The 11,479-nt window shown below is 40.8% G+C and overlaps 2 protein-coding genes across 12 annotated transcripts in view; both read left to right on the top strand.

Annotated features, from left to right (window-relative positions):
- LOC144024572 (synaptotagmin-2-like) overlaps positions 1–11,479 on the top strand; it is a 400,108-nt gene that overhangs the window by 95,124 nt on the left and 293,505 nt on the right. The gene's annotated exons all lie outside the window — the stretch shown is intronic.
- Positions 1–11,479, top strand: part of LOC144023447 (uncharacterized) — a 250,689-nt gene that overhangs the window by 64,035 nt on the left and 175,175 nt on the right. The window lies entirely within an intron of this gene.

Below are 11,479 nucleotides of genomic sequence, written 5' to 3'. Positions count from 1 at the left end.
TACGAAAAAACAAATGATCGTCCTAATCGTGATTTCAATTATGACCAATATAACTGTGATTAATATTTTCTTAACGCATTCACTCCGAGTCATTTTGAAGCAGTCCCATTCGCTTCCAGCTAATTTCCTGGATTTTGGCAGATTTTGCAAGGCCCGCACAATATATTGTATTCTATTGCTATCAAAACATCGAACAGCCCAAAAGAAAGATTGGAGTCTCTTCTTTCATCAGGAAAAAAAAAAAAAGTATATTTCTGTTTACGTGTTTGTATCAGTTAACATTAGGATGTAGCCAAGTTTCATCATTAACTCACATTCCTGGTGAAAACACTGTCAAAAAGAGCTTGTTGCAACAGTAGCTCTCTTATACTCTGCTGCCACCTGCTGGCCGTTTTTGTAATAATTACCATTGCTTCAACCATTCTCTGCAGTTCAGAGGCTGCACCAAAGCCTTCTCTGTGCTCTATCATAAAAAAACAAACAAACAAAAAAAACATAAAAAATGTATAAATACATCTTTGGGACCAAAACATTTAAAATAGAACGGATTTATACGTCTTTGGGAGCAAATGAGTTAATAATCGAGCAGCCCTAGTTTACGCTGTAAGTAGTGCTCATTCATGTAGTCAATTTCCCTACAAAGCTTGCAGTTCCACCGTTCAGCCAGTGAGGGGCAGTAACATGAGCAGGACGACAGTTTCAGATGAATCCCCCCCCCCCCCCCCCCCCCCCGCCCCAGTCAGGATTGTGTTAATTCGGAGAGACACGTGTCGAGGCCTTAAATAAACAAGGTGAGGAGCTCCAAGGCTTAGCGTTGCGACACGGACGCGATTAAAGCCTCGTAATGTCAGCGCACTTGACACTTAGCTTCAATTTGATCATCATCATCATCATCATCCTGTTTGTACCACATCAAACTATTCACATGAAAGCCACAGGTGTAAAGTAACATTAGATTCACGGTAAATCTGTCACGAAGCACCGCCTGCGTGATTTCATGCCGTGACTGATTATTAGCATTCCTACTGGACAGTGACACTCATCGCTGCTATGTATAGGTTTTGCCAAACAACTGATTCTTTTCAGTGGAGTGTCATTTCCAGCTCGGAAAACTTGCGCGTAAGTCAGCACACGCAGTGGTCTGTCACTAACCTATGCTAATGTAGTAGAAAAGTCGGATTTAGAGCTAATATTTGTATCAAAAACACTTCTAAGCTATAAGTACAAAATAACAGGTGCGTTTCCATTACCCTTTTTCGCAAAAATAAAAGCGGTGTTGTACTATTTCGATAAAGTACAATTTCGAATTGTCGGTGTTTCCGTTGAAGAGCGTGTCGCTTCTGAGTAAGGTTGCCAACTTTCTCATCCCAAAATAAGGGACAGGTGCATATATAAATATATATATATATATATATATATATATATATACACGTGTTGCTCAGATTTTACGAGCACTTTGACCTGCATTGTTTCTGCTCCATCATAAATTTGCAGTCGAGGTAAGGCAGGGTACAAATGTCCTTTTTGGATTCCGTTTCAAAAGAAGCTGGCAAATATTTTGGTCTGCAACGCACTCTTCAATTCATCACCAGAAATATGCTGTTTATAAAAAGATGGGAAGCCTCAGCCAAACACTTAAATGTAAAAAAGGGGGGAAATGCATTTAATAAGAAGAGGCCCGCTGCCAAGATGCGTCTTTCCAGCAGCACGTTTTGTATTCAGCAAATGTGTTTGTTTTTTTCTTGACGAGTGCTAGTATTGTTGCTAGAGGCCAACATTGTACTTAACACATTGCACGTCTGCACATTTGTCCAAGTGGAAATGAAAAACTAGCAGGAGGCGAGCAAAATGCAGTGCAGGTAATTGATTTGACGCCTTCGTATTGTGTAATGATGTACGTGTCAACACAACAACCCTTATTAGCTGTTAAAAAATAATATGTCTCTTTCAAGTCATATATATATATATATATATATATATATATATATATATATATATATATATATATATATATATAAAGCGCCATCAAAGTTAAAGCGTTAACTAATCTAATTAATTTGCAAAAAAAAAAAAAGATCTCATTAATCATGTATTAACGCAGATTAATCACACTATAAATTTGTACCAGACGATCCTTCCCTCCGATTGGCTGGCAAACCAGTTCAAAGTGTACCCCGCCCACTGCCCGAAGCTGGGATCCCGGCTGGGATAGGCTCCAGCACCCCAACGACCCTTGTGAGGAGCAAGAGGTTAAGAACATGGATGGATGGATAAATGTTTGCATATGACATTCAGAATATTTGTTCATGTCAAACTATGGGGGTAATTTTAAATTATGCAAGTAATTAACTAATTAGAAAAAGAGGAAGATGAGCGTGTGCAGAGGATCAAAAAATACGTCCTCATAACATTAAATGTTGAATTTTTTTTTACAAATAGCAGGTGCTCTTTAAGTTTGGAAGGCAAAAAAATGTTGATTAAAATAAGCCTTTTTAATTCAGCAATTAATCGTGATTAATCAAAATTTTAAGATGTGATTAAAAATCATAAAATAATCATTTGACAGCTCTAAGATATCATACCAATTAAATAAATATTTTTATGGGAAAAACATACTGTATTCCCAAAGTTGAACAAAACTGGCAAGAAAGGAGTTTTGAATCGCATTTGAGAAACATTTCCCATGGGAAAAGCTTTTTCTATGACATGCGTGGAAACCCCCCGGCCCCACCTACGACCGAACAATATCTAATGTCCTTGGCCCTCGCCCCGTGACAAGTGTTGGCGGTCCAGCCCACCTGGCGACGACACTTCTGACCGCAAAGGCTCGACGCGGCTTCTGCAGCTTCTCAAATGTCCTGCGTCGCATTTCTTGGCCCTCGCGGTGACAAACGAGCACTAATGGGCATATTTGAACTTCCCGGTGGATTCCCACATTTGGTTCATTGCAACGGGCTGACAAACGGATCCGTACGGACCACTTGGAAGAAAAACAAAAACCAGTTTGTGATTTGCGGCTGTGAACTTCTGGCTTTGCTTTCAGGGCGACGTTTGACTTCATACCCGCTATTGGAACACGGCGTGCTTCATGTTTGCAGCATCACGACCAGTGCGAATCGTATCAGCTGCTTGTTTGTTTGCGGTGTGTGTAAAAAAAAAAAAAAAAAAAAAAAAAAGTATCCCGACTCTCACCCTCCTCTGTGAAGGCCACGTATCAAATTCGATCCCGCCGTCTAAAGTTCATCAGGCCCTAACACCCTCACAGCTCCCGACTCTCACGCGCTCGCCGCTGCCTGGAAGCAACTTCGCAGTTTAGAAAGTGTGACATTCAAAGTGAGAAAAGGCCGCGCGCGTTATTCCATTGATTTCACGTCAAATTCATATGCCAAAGCCCGCCTTGGGTGCGCATCTCAATGATCCGCGTGGGAGCTGAGAGTCGTCGTATCACATTAAACGCTATGTAAATACAGCCAGGAACTTTATTGGTCTTTTAAGATCAAGTGCTGGCTCATATTCTTTCACGCGAGTGTTTTACAATGCAAGCTGTTTTACGGCGCTTGTTTGTATTCCTCCCGGACAAAACGCAGAAATATCAACAAGCTGCGGTATATTTTTCCCACGTCGAAGGCCACCTACCTGCGTGCGGTCCTCGCTGATTTCAGATTAGCTTTAATGGAAAAGCCCCACCCCCTCCCTCGGTTGATGTGCAGGTCTGCGCTTGATGCTTCTCTTCCTGCCCACTGCCACAAGCTCTTTAGACCTTTTTTTGTATTTACTCCAGGTGACGTGCGCTGAGGTTGGGTGGGTGGCCACGCAGCACGGGGAAGGGGGGGGGGGGGGCACCCATGAAAGGGTGGGTTCAAAGAGCAGGTTATAGATTCGCTTGTCCTTAATAATCGTCGCGTGGATGAAGGTGGAGCGTTTTTCTTTCTTCTTTAAATACATACAAATGTCTCCAGAATACATGTTGAGGACCCCCAAGAAAAGTGTTTCATTTGTCGTAAATATATCCTAACAACTTCAAAAGTGCCTTTTCACTAGAGCTGTCAAACGATTAAATTTTTTAATCAGATTAATCACATCTTAGAATTTTGATTAATCATGATTAATCACTGACTTAAAAAAGCTTTTTTTCCAAATATATTTTGCCCGCTAAATTTGAAGCGCACCTCTTATGTGTTCATTTTTTCGACATTTAATGTTATGAGGTCGTCTTCAAAAATTTATATCCACTGCACACGCTCATTCTGCTTTTTCTAATCAATTAATTATTTGCATAATTTAAAATGGGGAAAAAATGACCTGCGGCATATGTAAACATTTATTAAATGCCTTACTTTTAATGCATGTAGTTATGTTTATTGCTCAAACTCGAACCGCTACCTTTAACGTAACCATCCACTGTCGGTTAAAAAGAATCATCTGCATTTTCACAGAAGCAGTCCCGTTCGCTCCCGGCTGTTTTACTGGATTTTGACTGATTTTGCAAGGCCCACAGAATATTGTGTTCTATAAAAGCATAGAACCTATCAAAAGAAAGATTAAAGTCTCTTCTTTCATCAGGAAAAAAAAGTATGTTTCTATCTGTTTCCGTTTTGCAGCAATTAGCATTAGAAGAGAGCTAAGTTTCATCAGTTTTCGCAAATCTATTTAAAATTGTAAGTAATTGAGCTTTTTTTCTACATGGCCCTGGTTGATCTCCTTTGCTCTGCTACCATCTGCTGGCCGTTTGTGTAATAACTACCATTTCTGCAACCGTTCTGCATCAAAGCCTTCTGTATGATCTAGAATAAAAAAACACACACAAAAAAACGTATAAATACGTCTTTGGGACACTTAGAGCATTAAAAAAAACATATTTATACGTTATTGGGAGTAAATGAGTTAAATACATACAAATGTCTCTAGGATACATGTTGAGGACCCCCAAGAAAAGTGATTCATTTGTCGTAAATATATCCTAACAACTCCAAAAGTGCCTTTTCACTCACTTAATTTTACCCAAAGCACCATGATCGTTGCAAACCCGATCCCGACCATCATCGTTCATGCTGCATATCTGGGTCATACCTAATTCGAATGGACGCAAGCGACAGCGGCCGTATAAAATGATGGCGTTACTTTTATGAAGGGAGCAGCGTTCGCGTTATCTCCTAGCAAAACAACAACAAGCGCTCCAGAATTAAACTGGCATCGCGGCTGTACACCTGCACGTAAAGGCTTCAACGCTTCGTCTTTTATTGCCGACCGATAATCCATTTGGATCTCGTGCGTTGACGTGTATTATTTTTAGGACCCGGCGCGAGTTAAGCTTTGCCAGGCATTGTCCGCAGATGCCCGAGTCCGTTTTATTCCTCGCGGCGCAGCTGTTGTGGTTTAACGCTATGAACGTCTGAATTATGTTTGACAGACAAGTGTGGCGATACAAACAGTCACAAATAAAGACGAGAAGATGAGTATTGAAGAATCATTCAGATTCTAGAAACCGCCTCTTCCTAAAGTCCCAGTCTGGGTCCAGATTCAGTAAATTACTTCGGTTGATTCACATGCTAAAAACTTGAGAATGTGCTACGATTCATACTCTAGCTATATATCGTATTTCACTGCCTTGTTAAAATTTTTAGAGTTGACACTTATTTAGACTGAGTAAATATAATTCTATCCGGACTACAAGGTGGTTTACGTAAACCTAGTCCACGAAGAGCGCACCACTTGAAAATTGTTTTGTAGACCTGTGTGTATCATCATATATCGATGACATCAAGCTCAAATTAACATATATATGGTATATCCTATATGTGCATTTACGCTATACTGGCACTGGCATTGACTCACATTCAACACGCACATTGTCAGATTTTTAATCCACACTTGGAAAAATGATCTGTCAAAATTAATCGATTAATCCACAAGTAATTGATTATCAAATTAATCGACAGTTATTTTAATAAATGGGTAATTTAATTTAAAATTGTCCAAATCCTCTGAGTACATCAACAGTTGAAACATGAAACAAGACTGATGATCTTCTGTGTTTAATCAAAATAAGACATTTGCAAACAGCTGTTTTTATTTTGGAAAACAATGACCGAACCGGTAACATAGTGCAACATCAATTCCCCCCCCCCACCTTTTTTTTTTTTAAGTACAAAATAATCACCAATCACAGGTTAATAAACATGAACCAGGGAAAAAATGATTTTGTAATACACTTTAATACAAAACTAAAATGAATCTGATTAATTGATTATCCATAGATTATCCATTCATTTTCTGAACCGCTTACTCCTCCTCACAAGGGTCGCGGGGGGTGCTGGAGCCTATCCCAGCAGACTATGGGCAGCAGGCAGGGTACACCCCAAACTGGTTGCCAGCCAATCGCAGGGCACACAGAGACGGACAACCATCCACACTCACAAGTACACCGACGGGACAATTCAGAGCACCCAATTAACCTGCCATGCACGTCTTTGGAATATGGGAGGAGACCGGAGTACCCGGAGAAGACCCACGCGGGCACGGGGAGAAGATGCAAACTGCACTCAGGAAGGCTGGAGCCCGGACTCGATCTTGCGTCCTCAGTAGTGGGAGGCGGACGTGCTAACCACTCAGCCTCATTCTGGCCTTCAAAATAAAAGCATACCAGCAAACCATTCAGTTCCATAACAACTTGAGCACATCATAGCTGTAGCTTAAGCTGTCTATTGAATGAACAAGCACTGTTATTAATGCAAAGAAGAAATTTTGTTTAAATTTCCACTGCAAGAAGACTTTTAAGATCTTCCAGTCTATCTGATACAGTAAAAGCACACGTTTGCGGGAGCCCCCGCCAATTGTAAGCGCATAATGCTTAAGCATACATACATTTTCACCAGCTGCTTATCTGGCTCGCCCGCACGGAAAGATGACCCCTCAGGCATGTGGGGCTTCATTGGCCGCTTTCATGCAGCCGTCACCCGATCAGCTCGCCGTCTGCTTGGAATCGCGTTGGCGGAGGCGAGCATAAAAACAAACTCATCTGCATACATTTGTTTTGCTCAATCGATATTGATGGTTACGTTAAGAAAGCAAACTCCTCCAAATGGGACCAACTTTTTTTTTTTTTTTTTTTTTTTTTTTAAATGTAGTCAGGTTATCTGTTCTTGTTTTTGTTGTTGAGATTCAGCTACCTTTGCCCACTTCCACAAAAATTAAAACAAAATAATTCATTCATTTATTTATTGTATTTTAATGTACTTGCAAGTACATGAATGACTGGTTAGCACGTTCACCTCCCAGTTCTGAGGACTCGGGTTCGAGTCCGGGCTCCGGCCTTCCTGGGTGGAGTTTGCATGTTCTCCACGTGCCTGCGTGGCTCTTCTCCGGGTACTCCGGTCTCCTCCCACATTCCCAAAAAAAAAACATGCATGGCATGCATGCCCCGCCTACTGCCCAGAGCCAGCTGAGAGAGGCTCCAGCACCCCCCTGCGACCCTTGTAAGGAATAAACGGTCAAGAAAATGGATGGATGGATGGATGGATGTATTTATTTTTAAATGATTTGCATTGAAAAAAACATATCCTCACTAAATTCCTTTTTTTAATGATTAAATTGGAATTGTCATAGTGTTTTTATCTTCTATCCAGTTTTTCTACATTAATTGGCATGAAAAGGTCCCATGTAGAGGTTTGCCTTTACCTTGATGATTCAACTCGCTGGTGGCGTCGTTCATCTTCGTCACGCCTTGTCAACACCACTGACGGATGTCTTTTTCACAGCCAACTTAGAAACCTACACTGTATGTACAGTGCATATCTTCGTATACGCTTACATCACCTTGCAAGGTTTTTCCTCCCCTGCCAAATTTTTAGCTGGAATTCTAACCGCAAAACTTCGCACCAGTGAGTGGGACTGATTTTCAGCATTCGTACCACTGAAATTTAGAGTGTGTGCAAGGAGGGGGGGGGAAATCCATATTTACAAACGTGCGGACACCTGTCGTACGCACACTGGTATGTAACGTGTGTTGATAAATCCCACCTGCTCTCAACTGCCAACACTTGAGCCCGTCGAGCCTCATTTGCATTGAGAAATGCCTCATTGACCAAATATAGTAGCAGCAATCCCTTTAAGAAAACCGAAATTAGGAGAGAAAATTAATGTGACAAGGTTGTACTTGTACTAACTCAATGCACAAAAAAATACAAATAAAAACATGTCAGTGTCCACATAAGAGAATTAAACAGAATTAAGGAGGACAAGCAAATTATTTGGATGTGCGCACCAACACGCTTATATGCTGTAGAGTGAATGAGTCACGCCTGAATTAATTCCTGCAACCCGTGTAGATCGCATATTATTTGTGCACCGATTGAATGAAATCGTTTCATTTCGTTAGAAGTCAGACTTGGGATTATGTTATGCCACTTGAATGTGTGATTTTGTACAGAGAGGGTGTGATATAGTTACAGTGTTGTTGTTGTTTCTAGTCATGTATTAAATTATTGCTACTTTTTGGTATGAAATTATTGTGACTTGGTCAGGAAAATCCCATTTACCGCCAATGTTGCTCCACAGAGACACCTGCACACTACCGAAATTGGGATAAAAAAAAAAAAGAAAAAGTAATCAAATAAAGACATTTAAGCAAAATAACCTGCCAGTCGAGCAAGAAACTTTTGATGGCAAGTCAACATAGCTTGCCTCATCTTAAAATACGTGTATTTATACAACATATGGTAGAAAGATGTTAAATTATATTTCTTAGTTACAACTGAGGTTATCTAATAATAAAATTGCAATTAAAAAAAAATTAAGATGTTTAAGGAAATTCTCTTACACAAAAACTGCATGGAAAGAAGAAAGAGCTGTAAAGGAAGAACAAGCATAACACCTTTTTTTTTTTTTTTTTTTTTTTTTTTTGCAATTAGTTGAAACAAACAAATCTGTCAGACACTAACTACACTTGAATATCACTATTATAAGCATTGTACATGTCACACAACAACAGAATTAGCAAAATTAAAAATGAGAGCGTACATATCCGAATGACATAATGAAGCAAATCGACTTGAACATGTACTTGAAGCTTTACAAAAAAAAAAAGAAAAAAAAAAGATGGATTCGCTGCGCTGGTTTCATTTCACAGGGGGTAACATCATGAGGTCACACATGAGTGGCTTGCGTTTCCCTCGGCCTCGCATCGGTCCAGATGTGAGCAGCATGTTCCACGCGGCATCACTGGGACCCGCTGATAAGGCCGACGTTCGTCCCCTGTGATATGATATTAAAGCAGAGAGCAGCACTCGTACCACTGGCTGCTGCTGTATATGTGCGACACACATGGAAGCACAACGTTCCTTACCGGGGGCGGGTTTTGAAGTGTTTGTTTGTTTGTTGCTTGTTGCTAAGAGCAAGGCCTGCCTAACGTCTATGGGAAAGATATGCAAATATTCCAAATTGATGTACATATTCTCGTTTGATCAGTCACAATTTTTTTTTTTTTTTGGGGCGCTCTTACTGGAAAATCCGAAAATGCCACGAGATGCCGCCAATCAATCTGCCGTCTGAATAGGAAAGTAGTAAAACTGGTCAACTGTTGAAGCGACGTGACTGAGCTTTTGACTGAGTTTTTGAGACTCATTGTGACATGTAAATGCACATTTCCTGTGCATTTTTTTTTTTTTACTGAATTAAAAGCATATAATTTCATGCTTGTCTTACGTGTCCATTAAAAATAAATTGCTTACAGATTATTTGGTTTTGAAACACTGCACTAGCAGACTCTCTGCAAATACTAGAAAAACCCGACTGAACATACGTAGCCTCATACAGTTTGCTCTGTCGAGATGGATCATTTCCAAATACTTCCTTGACACCAATTGTGTGTGAGACAGGGCTTTGGCGCCACCTTATGGATGATGAATGAATTGGTGACTTTCAGTGACTATAGCTCAGAATCTTAACTGAACCATACAACTAGCAATATCAAAATTGGCGAGTTTCTCTGCCTGAACCAGTTTTTTTTGTTTTTTTGTTTTTTAGCACATATGTGCCAAAAAAAAAAAAAGACACTCCACAGACCATTCCGCATGATATATTTTCAAGACATCAGAGTATTTGGTATTTACTGACTTTGATCGGTTGAGTTTGAAGTTACACACTTTCAACTCACCGCACTGCCCTGTCATTGGTTAAATCCATGTCACATGGTTTAAGGACACCATCTTGTCAACCACAATCCCCGCATCGCCTTTTGCCGATTTCTGGCAAAATTGGTTGAATTGATTGCAGGCTGTTCCACTTGTGGCGTGTAGATGTATGCATGCGTTGCATCGTTTACCCTGAAACTTAGAAAAACGACCACTGTGAAAGGCAAACCTTTATAAATTTTTTTGTGTGTAAAATATGCCTTGAAGAGGCTATTGTAAATTTGACAATATATCACTCTCCTGACTTTGGTGAGAACGATGTGTCATGTTGACTACTTTATACGTCTGAGGTAATAAAAACGGATCTCCTCTTAAACGTCCTACATTTGGCAAGCGTTGACATTTCCGCGTGCCATCCATCACAGTCAGGCAACGGAAGTTTTGGCAACATGAGAATGATGTTACATATTGCAGATTTGGCTCAAGTGTGAATTCAACATGCTCGCTGCGGTCCGTTCGCAGGCGAGGTCTTCACGCTAATTTCATGGGGCGCTCGCAAAGCTCGCCAGGCTGAAGCGTCGCTTGGGATTATTCCGGGGTTTCGGATCCGAGGTCCTCGAAAGGAGCACGGGGTTGATGTTTCATGCGGCCTCAGTGGAATTCACTATTTATCATGTGCGTAAGAGGGATAGGCAGAAATGTTGCTATTTTGAGCTGGTGAACATCACAAGACGCCTTCTCGCTCTCGTACTCAAATGAGTACAACTCAGACCGACAATCTGTTTTTGATTCTTCCCGCAGATTTTTACTGTCTTTGTCCACTTTCCCTGCCACCGTTCCTTGTGTTGACATTCAACTCAAGTTGCCTTTGCCCTCTTCGTCACCTCGCCTTGACCGTGGCCATAAAGCGGTGGCTGTCGCTGTCACGCAAAGCTCGGGGGGAAGCTCATAAAGGTGCCACCTGTTGCTTGCGCGTGTCGAAACGCTTTACTTGGGATGCCGCAAACTCGGCCCTGCTCGGCCAAACCGCCGCTCTCACCCGGGTCCGGGATCTGTTTACTGACTAAGTCGTTGAAAAAAACAGTCAACTGTGGGGAGTCGGGATCAACTGTCTTGCCAATCTGAAGAAATTTCTGAAGAAAAATCAAGCTCAGTTTAACCCGCATTTCTTGAAGGTTAGCGAATGTCAAGCTCAAAAGTTGTAATCTTGCAAGAGAAGTGTCGTTTTTTTTTCTAAAATATTAGTCAGTGTTTTAACGAGAGAAGTCGTACTTTTTACAAATTAAAAATACAACTTGACAGTGGCAAAAATGAAGAGACGGCCACACTTCTCATTCATATTAGTCATT

The sequence above is a fragment of the Festucalex cinctus genome, chromosome 8 (genome assembly GCF_051991245.1).
Source record: "Festucalex cinctus isolate MCC-2025b chromosome 8, RoL_Fcin_1.0, whole genome shotgun sequence".
Taxonomy (NCBI): domain Eukaryota; kingdom Metazoa; phylum Chordata; class Actinopteri; order Syngnathiformes; family Syngnathidae; genus Festucalex; species Festucalex cinctus.
Note: the sequence above shows the minus strand (reverse complement) of the source record. Positions and strands in the feature narration are given on the sequence as shown.